We start from the raw sequence: 12225 nt of genomic DNA on the forward strand, positions 1-12225 counted from the left end.
CAGGGTCCACTTAATGTGGACATGCTAGTTCAAATTAGCAAAACGCTAATTCGAACTAGTTTTTTAGTTTGGATCCGTTAGTTCGAATTAGCTTATTTCGAATGAACTAATTCGAACTAAGTTAGTTCGAATTAGCGCTGTAGTGTAGACATACCCTGGCATCGGTGCCTCCCATCTTCTCCCTCCTACACCCTGCACAGCAAGCAGGAGGCTCCCAGGGGGGCAGCTCCAAGGCGAAGGGCAGGAGCAGCATGACAGTGGATGGAGGGGCAACTGTAGTGCCAGCACTTAATAGCTTCCTGGCCAAACCAGTCAGGATCCCCTGTCAGAGGCTCCAAGATCTACCGGTAGATCCCAATCTACTGGTTGGTGACCACTGTTTTAAAGGCACTGTGTCCTTCTTTTAATCTTCCCTAGCTATAACTACTCCACTGTAGATCCAAGTAAACTGGAAAAAGAAAAGCCCATGAGACCAGCGAGCACACTGCTAAATAATTAATATGTGTTAGATTTCTGTCTGATGAAGTCAGTATCCCTTTGTTCATGAATGCTGTCTGTTCGGCATCGCCAGCAGGCAGGGTTATTATTTTAGCTGAGTCTTTCTCTTAATTACAAAAAAGAAATAGCCAAAGAAATTATTCCTATTGAGTTTCTGAAAGTCATTTTCAGATGCAAGTGGTAGTTATGATGCATAATTATATTTAATTTAATTTATATGTAAATGAAATTATTTCAGTTGAAATTTTACTCACCAGATTATTACAAAGTGAAAAGACAGGGTCATCTCTGACAAGAGAACAGACTTTGTGAACTGACAATAAAAATCCAAATTATATTTCAAAATTTTGATTTTTTACAAAATAATTGGTGTCCTAAGAAGCAAGACTCTTGATAAGATAGAGAAGTTGGTAACATATACCCTTGATTTTCTGAAAACTGTTGTTTAACATACATAATGGGACAAATATCTCACTTAGTCAAAACTTGCTCACATTTCACATGAAAAATTCCCATTGATTCATTGGGAATTCTTCTTGAGAAATGTGAACAAAGTTGGAACCAGTCAGGTATAACCCTAGGTATAGTACAAATTCAGCTCATTTCCCCAAGAAATAAATATTTTAAATCATCAAAATTTACAAGCATTTTGTGTTAAATCTTGGTGCCTTTTTGGTGTGTAGGGGAGGTTTAGCAAGAGGGAGGGAAATTTTTTATTTTATTTTGTGCTTTCTTGTATTTTATGTCAATCCTTCTGAGGCAGATAAAATGGTGTATCATATGATTTACTGTGTATATGTCATTTATTTCAGACCTTAAAAGTAAAAATCCTGTCTTCTTTATTTTGGATGGAAAAAGTCACATTTTCTGTTTAGATGTAATAGATACATACCTCTATCATTTTTCTGATATGTCACTTGTATGTTTGAAAAAAGAGAGAGAATGCAATAAAATGCTAAGTACACAGGGAAAAAATGGCAAGAGAGGTGTGAAGCCACCTGAGGTACCGGTTCACATCTATTGTTATGATGCCAATCACAGCTTTGTGGCTACAGCCAGTAAATGTGCATTCATTATGCCCATAGTTGTAAAATTTGGTCCTAAAATATCTCAGGTTTTTGTAGGCCCATATGTTTTCCCTCAGTCATTTGTCACAGATTTCCCCTCCAGCACTGGTGGCCTACTTGACTGCCATTCATGATCAGAGACAGTCATGTTGGCTTTCTCACGGAAAGAAGATGCTACGGGGCTTGGGCAGCACCATACTCTTTCCCCACTTGTAAAATATGAAGAGCAAGGATGAACAATCCAATGGGTGAAAGAAGAAAGTTGAAACCTATGGGGAGGAAAAGGGAATATTATGAGGGAAGCCTACAGAATCATCTTGGGATGAGGACAGAGGGACACTTAGGGGGGCAAAGGTGAGCACACGAAAAAGTGGTTGCGGGGAGATTATAGTGAAGGAGATGAAGTGGGATTATCTGAAGGAGGGGAAGGGGGAAGCCTGGCAAAGATGACAGAGGAATGAATAAGTCTTACTGCTGTTTACCAAGTAGCTAGCTGGGTGACAAGTTACAGGGAGTTAGGGCCAAGAGGAAGGGAACTTCCAAAGATCTGCAAAACTTTTCAAAATGTAAAATGCTTACTTCAGCCTCGCTAAGGAGCCCTTGCCCGTGGGTTTACATGTAATGTTCCTGTACTAAGGATTGAGACTGTTTGTTTTAATATTGTTCCCATGATGCCTCATTGTGGTACTGATGTGGCACCACAGTAATAGGGACAGAGAACAGTTTAATGGAGTTTTGGTTTGGTAATATGGCAGATATGTAAAGAAGAATTGCTTGAAAACCATTAGTTCTGAGGTTGAGACAGTTAAGATATTTGGAGCAAAGCCCTTCTTGTGTTTGAACATCCAATGACCTTGTCTATCTTTTCTCCTTTTGGAAAATGCTCTTCGGAAAAGGTATCTAATTATGAAATTTGGTATTCGCACTATGCTGACCATTTTCTCATATTTGACCCAGATGAGTCCTACATAGCTTCATTTGGGGGGAGGGGGCAAAAATAAATTGTAGTCATTTGCTGAAGGAATATATATTTTCACATTGCACACAGCCATCCTATTGAATTACTGCTTCATATAATTTTACACCGATATTCTGGAGATCACTTAGGATTTCCAGAAACGTAAGACAAAGATTCTTTCCAAGCAGTTTTGTTTCACTCTTGAAAAGCTTTAGATGGATGTACCGTTCTGAGTTTGATTTTAAAAAATGCTGTACAAAGTAATAGTGAAGTTGCAGGGTATCTATTTGTCCCTTCAATAAATGTGTCAACAACTATATATTGTCCTTGAATAAAAAGAAATAATAGCTCAAAGACTATAACCATCAATGACTACATGCATCTCAATCCAGACTAGAAATCAAAATTAAACTTTCTTACAATACGCTGTTGTTCTATATATGGGTGGAAATATATTAACCAAAAATATTGAACAGGGCCAAAGTATACTCAAAATCAGGAAATTTTAAGTTAAGGTTATATAAATAACTTAAAGTTCTACATTTGCCAACGGTCCTGTCTTAAGGTGTTTCTGATATTTCCCTACTTTCCACTCATCATTTCCTAAGTAGCCATCTTTTTATCACAAGTGGCAGGTGCTGAACAACATTTTCACTGTATTGAAGTCCTTTTCCACCTGCTATGAACACTTGTGAATTGAACCCTCTATCCTGGCATGCTTAAACAAATGATGAAACATTGGGTGAAATTCTGGCTTTAGTGAAACCAATATGAGTTTTGCCAGGCAATATAGCCAGCATTTAATATGCAGTCCCTTGCTGATGCAGATTGCCTGTGCCTTCCTTTAGAAGACTAGGATATCAGATGAGTGCCAGTAGTTAACAGATAACTGACCTGTCACATAGTATTGATAATCTTGCTGTCAACATGGTTCAAATAATGTTTTTCGTATTTTAAGGGGTTATAATAGAGCCCTAGTGAATTTGATGTTCTCTTTAATTACACACACAGCCTTTATTTCACTAATCGTGTCTTCCTTATCTGTTTGCATTTTGCATGTTTAACTCATTTAACTATAATGCTGTACAAGCAGAATACCAAATGTACATGGCTAGGGTTCTATGACACAAAAACTGCCTATCAAAGCTTTTGATGCCCTTGACAGTTAGAAAATGTTCACTTTTCCTATCCACTGGTGACTTGTGCAACTGAGACAGACATTTAATTGTCTTGCTTAATGTCTACAGATTGCAGAAATCTTTCTGTAGGGTAACACTGACCCTGTATAGCTCTGCCTCCCAGAGAAAATAAGCCTCCTGGCTTCAAGTTCAGAAAGAATTTATCTATGCAACTGTGCATTTCCAAAGAACCATGTCTCTTACTGTGTCTTGCTTCTCTCTCCTCTTTGAAAGGACAAAGGCGAAGCCAGCCCTCTTGAATCAAGAGCCATTAGTGTGTTCTTTCTGAACCTTTGAATTATGTGACACATTTGTTTGTTATCCTTTTGTTCAAGCCTGCAATTATAATCCAAGAAAATATTAGCCTTTAGTAATGTGTTACAGTTGGATACACTGAAATCTATTTATTGCTTTTTAGAGAGATTTTTATAGAAAACTGTTGGTATCCAGTAAAAAAAAAAAAATGTAAAAGCAAATTTGCATCTTTCATTTTTCCCTCCCTCCATTTTTTTAAATCCCAGTGTAAACATGGCCAATGCTGTGTCTAGACTACATGCCTCTGTCGTCAGAGGCATGTAGATTAGACACATAGGCAAAGTCAAATGAAGCCGTGATTTAAATGATCGCGGCTTCATTTAAATTTACATGGCTGCCGCGCTGAGCCGACAAACAGCTGATCAGCTGTTTGTCCGCTCAGTGCGCTAGTCTGGACGCTCCCCTGTCGACATCAAAGCCCTTTGTCGGCAGCCCCGTTATTCCTTGTGGGATGAGGTTTACTGGGGCTGCCGACAAAGGGCTTTGATGTCGACAGGGGAGAGTCCAGACTAGCACGCTGAGCGGACAAACAGCTGATCAGCTGTTTGTTGGCTCAGCGCGGCAGCCATGTAAATTTAAATGAAGGCGTGATCATTTAAATCGCGGCTTCATTTGACTTTGCCAAAACAACAAATCTACATGGCTCCGTCAACGGAGCCATGTAGTTTAGACGTACCCCATGTGATACATGTTTCCAGACCTGAATAGTTTAAGTGGGAACTGATAGATGTAATACATTTATAGTATCCATATAGTATAAGATCTGCATTAGCGCTATGTAACCTACCATAGTATTTTTAAAGTTTTAGGGCCAGATTCTATATAATCCCTCTCTATATATAAAAAAATGTTTCCTGCAGGACAACAGAGTGACATGTCACCAGTGTCGCTTTGCCCCCAGCGCCAGGCAACTCCTCTGGCCCTTACATCACTCCCGCATGGGGGGGCGGAGGGGTCATCCGCTGCCACCACCAGCTCCTGGCCCAATCGCCTTCTGCACTGACTGGCCTCTTCTCCTGCAGCCTGCAGCCCCTCCTCGTGCCATGCTACTATTGCCAACAGCCACCTAGGCCTGCCCTGGCCCTGGCTGCCTTTCCTACTGATCAGCCTCTTCTCCTGCAGCCCAATCAGCTGCAGCCCCTCCTCGTGGCACCCATAACCCCTTCACTCGCACCACCCCCAAGCCAAGACCACGCACCCCCAGCCCCCTCATTCACCACCCAGACAAGACTGCACACCCCTAGGCCTGTTACACACCTTAGTTCTATCTACCCCCCCTCCCTCTCCTCCGCTCCCCACACACAATGTTGAAGTGCCAGCACCAGCTTCCTGCTGGAGGGTGTGAGAACCTTAGGCTCCCTGCATGCTGCTGCTTCCTTTACCCCTCCGCCAGCTGGGGGAACAGCAGTGCAGGCACATACTTCAAGGAGGCTTTTCCCCTAGCTGGGGGAGGCAGAAGACAAGTGGCAGCATGTGGGAAGCCTCAGGACTTTCTCTCACCCCCTCCCTGCCCCCGCAGGAAGCCAGTGCTGTCACTTCAACTTCACAGGGGAAAGGCGAGGTTGGAGTGCCAGCACAGCCCCAGCTCACTCACCACCCTAGTGATGCCCCTCAACCCTTGCACCCTACGCTCACCCTCTGCTGAAACCCCACCCCCTCACTCACCATCCTGCTGAGACCCCACACCCCCAACCCCCTCACTCACTGCCCTGCCAAGACCCTGCACTCCCAGCCCACTCTCTCATACCGCCCCAGCTAAGAGCCCACACCTCCAGCCCATTCACTCATACCCCCAAGCCAAGACCCTGCACCACCAGCCAGTGTTCCCTCTAAGCTGCAGGGCTGCACAGCTTCACAGGTGATTAATCAGCCCCACCCAGTCAGTCAGTTCCATGCACAGAGCCCTAAACCGCTGACTGAGTGGGGCTGATTAATCACCTGTGAAGCTGTTCTGCTGCCCAGCTTAGAGGGAACACTGCCCCCAATCTCCTCCCCCTTGGCCAGACACCTGCCCTCAGCCTGCTCCCGCACCTTCCCTTCAGCCAGACACCTACCACAGAGAGACAGGGACTGGTGTGTATAGCTCTCACACTTACTGGCATAGCGAGCAAGGGGTGCAGCCACCCAGTTATTTTTTTTAATTCTTTTTAAAAGTATTTTAAAATATTTTTTTAAATGTTTCATACTACTCAATGCCCATGACGTGCATATGGCTGCACTTCAAGCGAGGCTTCTGATTTCCAGTTCACATAGCTAAACTAGCTCTCATTTGAGCTAACCCGCTATAAATAGCAGCATAGCTCCAGGAGCATGGGCAGTAGTGGTATGGGCTAGCTGCCCTGGGTACGGACTTATGGGCTACGTCTAGACTGGCACGATTTTCCGCAAATGCTTTTAACGGAAAAGTTTTTCCATTAAAAGCATTTGTGGAAAAGAGCGTCTAGATTGGTACGGATGCTTTTGCGCAAAAGCACTTTTTGCGGAACAGCGTCCGTGCCAATCTAGACGCGGTTTTGCACAAGAAAGCCCCGATCGCCATTTTTGAACAAGAAAGCCCCGGCTACTTTTGTGGAAAACTTGCCAGTCTAGACGCAGCCATGGGGTTCAGACAGCTTTACTGTTGTAATGGTGAGTCCATTACAACTGCTACTGCTCACCACTGCCCATTCTTCCCTGGGCACCCTATTATTTTTAGCATGCTTGCTCAGATGAGAGCTAGCATGAATATGCGCACATGATCTGGAAATCATATTCTTAATGTAGATGTAACTTAAAAAAATACAGAGCTTGGGCTTTATGCCAAATGCAAAAGCTAGACCTCCAAAAATTAAAGCACAAGCTGGAGATGTGCACTACTGGTTCGATTTGAATAAGATGTCTGATAGGAATTCAGGCAGGGCTCAAATTCAGCTTATAAACTGCATTATGGCATATTAGCACCCCCTCCTTGGTTCTCCAATTCTAAGATTTCACTTAAAAAAACCCACAGAACTTGTGTGGTTATGGTTGTTGAGGGAGTCTTGAAAATGCTAAGAGAGTAAAATTGATGCAGTGGTGTGTACCTGTGTTTATGGAACTTAAAACTATAGATGTGAGAAATACAGCCTGCCTCAGTCACCTCAGTGGGTATTAACTCAGATTTCCAGTCATGCTACTTTAAAGGTCAACTTGTTAATTTGCTGCTCGAAGCATGTGAGAAAGGAGAAGGAAGGTCACACTACAAGTATCTGTACAAACTATTGTGTCAGTATTCTGGTACTGCCGATGAGGAGGATCTGGGTGAGCGACACTAATTTTTCCTATCCCCAACCAAGAGGGAGCCTAGGAGGGCATTTGAGCCCTCTTAAGGAGAAGCCAAGCCCAGATTGCTCTGCAGAGTCATTGGCTCTATCCAGGTACTGCTATTGGGAAACTGAGTCCAGAGAGTATGCTTTGCTTGCTCGCTCATCATTTGAACAACTGCACTCCTATGAGTGGTGTCTCATGTGGAGAGAGCTTGGAAGATCATTTCCCCCATCTCTGAACTCTGAGAGCACTTAAAAAAAACCCTACTTTTTCCTTCCTTGCCTTTAAAATAGCAGCACAGTTGATTTGTTATATTACCTCTTTGCACATTTCAATGACAAAATGATCCTGGTTTGTTCTATTCTGGTTCCCTCTTACACATGGCAAATCCCTGATTTGGCTCAGTGTAACTATAAAGTTTGTAAATATAACCTCTCTTGGTTCCCTTTTCAAAGGGAAGTTACACCAGGCCCCCTTTCTGTTCACAGCTGGTCCTTATTAGGTTGGGGCTAGGATGCAAGAGTTAAGTAGAACTGGCTACAAACAGGACTCACCTCTGTTCCCCCATCACAGGCAGTGGTGATTATATTGAGTGGTTTCCCTGCTATGGAACATGATAGTCTATACTAAGAAGAGAATGCAAAGGTGAGTGTGTATATTAAGGAGAGAATGCTCCTACATGTCTTAATTTTGAAGGATGTGCCAATGAATTTATTTTGTAAGAGTTTGGAAACAGCTTTTCTACAGTCCCTTTGGAATTTGCTACAATCAGAGGGAGGAAAAGACTTTGTGGCTGCAAAAAAGAGAAACTGTATTTCACTTTACTCTGCCTTAAAAGAGAGTTTCAATTTAGAAACCTTCAGTGATTGGAGAGTACTCGTAGAGTGTCATGATTTTTTGGTAATGTCCTAAGTGTGAGAAGATTGCAAGAAGCTGCTTGAATCATTTTACAAAGACACAAATTAATTCTAATGGAGCTTAGAGATTTTGTAATTCCCCTTATTTTGAGACCCAAAATGGTGCAATTTAAAACAAAACAGCTACATGTATTCCAGTATTCTTGGCTCTGTTAGATTCAATTAGAAAGGAAGAACAGGACTTGTTGTTGACACACTAGGCATGGAGTCAGGAAATCAGTTCTCAGGTTGTCCAAGTACTTCTTTGGTGCTCTTGGTAAAACACTTAAAGTCTCTAACGGCCTCCAAAACAGGAAAATAATTCCTTTCTACCATGCTTTGCTCAGAGTGGACTCTCTTGAGGACACAGACTAGGTATAGCTCTTACCATAATAGAACTCTAATTGTTTAGGTGCTACTATATCATTAATAATAATTTTGCCATCAATTTTTCCTCCTCCTCTCCCCAACCACTCAGTCTCATAGCTGCAAAGAGATGTTCAAGGTTACTGTTTAAGACAAGATTGTCAGAAGTTTATAGCTTTGCTTTTTCTGCCATTCTAAATTAAGGTTCCATTAGAGCAAGGCTGAAGTGACAGGATATAAACAGTTTGCTTCATACCCATTTCAAAGTGCTACCACCAAGAAAAAAATAGTAACTATTTAGCAGTATCTTTATTAAACGACAGTTTGGGACAGGAAGTGAAAGCTAACTCCTATTAAAAATCAGTGGGAAACTTAGGTAGGCAAACTGCAATAACCTGATTTTGAAATCTGGCTTAAGGTAGTGGAGCTAATATTCTTGATTTGAGAAAAATACCATGAGATCATTTTAATAACCTGGGCTTTATTCACAACACTTTATTTTCATGTGATGGGCTATCACTTTATTGAAAATCTAAAATACAGTTTAATTTTTTACTTGACACACAGTAAGACACAAGAGGAGAAAGAGATAAATGTGCAGGATCTTTCCTGTGGTGCCTATCAAAATAAAAGCAAATTTATATTTTCAGTACATGTAAAGATTCTCAGTGACCCTCTTCAAACTATACTATTCCAAATATTCTAAAGGCAGCTTGGCAAGCTTGAAGGCCTGGGGTTCATGAAGTGACTTCTTTTAGTGTCAAGTTAAAAATCAAGATCTGAAGTGGAGGCAGAATAACAACATCCTAGCAAAGTGACCTTTTTGTCAGCAGTTATCAGAAGCTATTTTGCCTGATTGGGCAGGCTGGATGGTCAGAAAATTTTTTCACCATATAAATGATTGAGAATAGCTGTGCTCTGGAAAAGCATGGACTCAAGCATAAATTTGCAATCAGAGCAGTGGCCAGTAATGAAAAGATACTGGGAGCTTTATGAATTTAGAGGGAAATAGTAAAATAATTGAATTTAGTCAAATTTAACTTTGAAATAGTGTTACACAGGAAATATTCTATGATGCTTTAACACGTAATGGTGGTAGCTCCTCCATCAGACATCCCAACATGACCTTTGGATCTCATCATTTAGTGCATTTTTTTCTTCATTGCCTTACACACCTGCATCATCTTTTGTGTAGCCTAGAAGAGAGAAATGTAGCCATCCATTATCAACATTGCGCCAGAGGTGACAGAGGAATAGGCTCCCATTGTGGTGATGTAAGGAGAGCATCTTTTCATTGTCATAATAGTGACATCTTAAAAAGCCCTGTTGAAGTCAATGGAAAGGCTTCCATTGTCCTCAGCACCAGGCTCCTTAAGTGATTTTGAACCAAGTTCTACTAAGGAAACCAGCAGAAACCAACAAAAACTGTGTGAAACTAGGTAGTTTCAGTTTACAAGGAATACAGAGAGTCAAATTTTTGATTGAGTTCTTAATTTAATAATGCCCTCTATTTCACACCATTTGTCTTTGACAGAACCCAACAATTCAGAACAAAGTTCAGCCAGTCTTCCACCCTAAACCATAAATCCCACCCCGCACACCCTGTCTTGAACATGTTTTGTACAAAATATGGCCTAGACTAACTCAAAATTCAGCCGAGACACATCATAAGGCCAATGTCTGAGTTATTGGTTTGTACTAAGATTATTAGAATAATTTGAGAGCTAGAGAAGATGCAAAGTTTCACTTGACTATTTCTATGTGAAATAAGCACCTGTGCTTTTTCCTCTTTCCTCGTCTTCCGAAAGAACTCCCTCTTCCTCTCTTTTGCAAAAAGGCTTCTTCCTTGTAGAATGAGGATTACCAATGCTGGAAAAACCCCTCTGTTCTTTTGATTTTCCTGTGGAAGAACACAATTGCAGTATGGACGTTCCTCAAGTTTTGTCGGAAAAATGGCTGTTTTTCTAACAAAACTCTGTAGTGTAGACATACCCTCAGTCACCAAGAACATGTACTAGGAAGCAGAACATATAATTCCCATTCTAACTGTGCTGCATGAATTTAATTTTTATTAAATATTGAAATTTCCCACAGATGACTTCTTGTAAATAACCATGATGCTTCCTTTAGGGGTTATCCACCAAAACTACTTTTGTAACTAGCAGGATGTATTTTATTTAAAACCAAATCAGAGGAGGATATGAAAGAACAGGCACTTGTCCCAAATGCACCACAGCATATCAGATTGATTTAAGGGAAAAAAGTAATATAGTCTAAGACTAGAACAAACATCCATGAATTAAGCAAGGCAGCTGATATAATAGAGAGAAGGTTAGCTGTGGGGAATATAAATTGTATGTAATTATCTGGTAATGAGTGTGGATTGAAATACAGTAAGTGGATAAAACCTGCTGGCAACTTGAGAGCAGGATAAAGAAATGCAAGTATTCTGAGAGGTTTGTTTGCAGAACTATGTCATCAAATTAGATGCTAGCTGTTAGCGTTGACTGTCTCTGTTTAAAATGTGGCCAGGTTCCATTTATCAAAGAGAATACTGCTCTTAGATCCTGTGCTTAAGTGTATATTACGTGGGAGGTAAGAAAGCCACTTTCTGTGTGAGCGCCCACCATAAATGTTTCATTTAATAGGAGTGATAGCAAGTTGGTGTTATTAAAGGTAAAAAAGTCAGTTTACTTCAGACTTTGAACAAATGTGAAAATAGAAGTTCAAAATTTGAGCCTGTTTCTGGACAATGTCATGTGCCCTATTGTGTCTCTCTAGGCATCCAGACACCTACCTCATGCCCAAGCAGCAGAGCAATTCACAAAGTAGGGGAAGATACGCATTCAGTTGCCTAAAGTCACATGCAAAGCCTGATTTTGTGTTCAGAGGCCACCTACCCATGGGCGGTTGGTGCAGCTGGGGCTGGGGAAGGCAGACCCCCAGCTCCACCTCCAGCCCCGCCCCCTCTGCTGAGGCACTGCCTCCCATTGGAAGGGGGAGCAAGCAGGGCACAGTGCTGAGCATGTACCTCCTGTGGAGGAGACAGGGCAGCACACCAAGTGCATCCCAGCCTCCCTGGAGCACCAGGGAGAGGCAGAGAAGTGGGGCAGCGTGCTGAGCACTCCCCAGCCTCCCGGAGCACCGGGGAGGAGCAGAGAGATGAGGGGAGTGTGCACACAGCGCAGTGTCCCGAGCCCGGGGGAGGGTGGAAGCTGCGAGGTTCCAGCCTCCCCAGCCAGGAGTATGGGCGAGGATGTTCTGGGGGCAGATTATGGGTGGGGTCAGGCTGGCAGTTTGGGAAGGCAGTGCCTATGTACCTACCAGACCAGACCCCTATATAGGCAAGCTTACACAAAATGGAGGATAGGGCCATCATTTGCTATGGCGTTTGGAGGCAGTTGCCAGACCCTAGACTTCCATGGGTCTGTATGCTCCATTATCTTCTATCCCCTGATTTTTGGATGTGGTCATTAAAAAATAACAGCTGTCTAGATTTTATCATTTGTGATGCTCTTTGGACAGAACGTTCTAGATGCTGACAACTTCAACCACCCCGCACATTTTTCTGAAATAACACCCTTGGGGCATGATACACTCCCTCATAACTATTAGCCCAGTGGCTAAAGTACTTAGCTAGGCAGAGGCCACTGGTTGGGGGG

The 12225-nt window shown here is 42.2% G+C and overlaps 1 long non-coding RNA gene across 1 annotated transcript in view; it reads left to right on the forward strand.

The window, feature by feature from the left end:
- The first annotated feature begins 7850 nt into the window (after positions 1-7850).
- LOC142827637 (uncharacterized) overlaps positions 7851-12225 on the forward strand; it is a 28750-nt gene continuing 24375 nt past the window's right edge. The window contains exon 1 of the long non-coding RNA XR_012902336.2: positions 7851-7946. This is a non-coding gene — a long non-coding RNA (uncharacterized LOC142827637). The remainder of the gene's footprint in view (positions 7947-12225) is intronic.

The sequence above is a fragment of the Pelodiscus sinensis genome, chromosome 3 (assembly GCF_052426305.1).
Source record: "Pelodiscus sinensis isolate ZL-2025 chromosome 3, ASM5242630v1, whole genome shotgun sequence".
Taxonomy (NCBI): Eukaryota; Metazoa; Chordata; order Testudines; family Trionychidae; genus Pelodiscus; species Pelodiscus sinensis.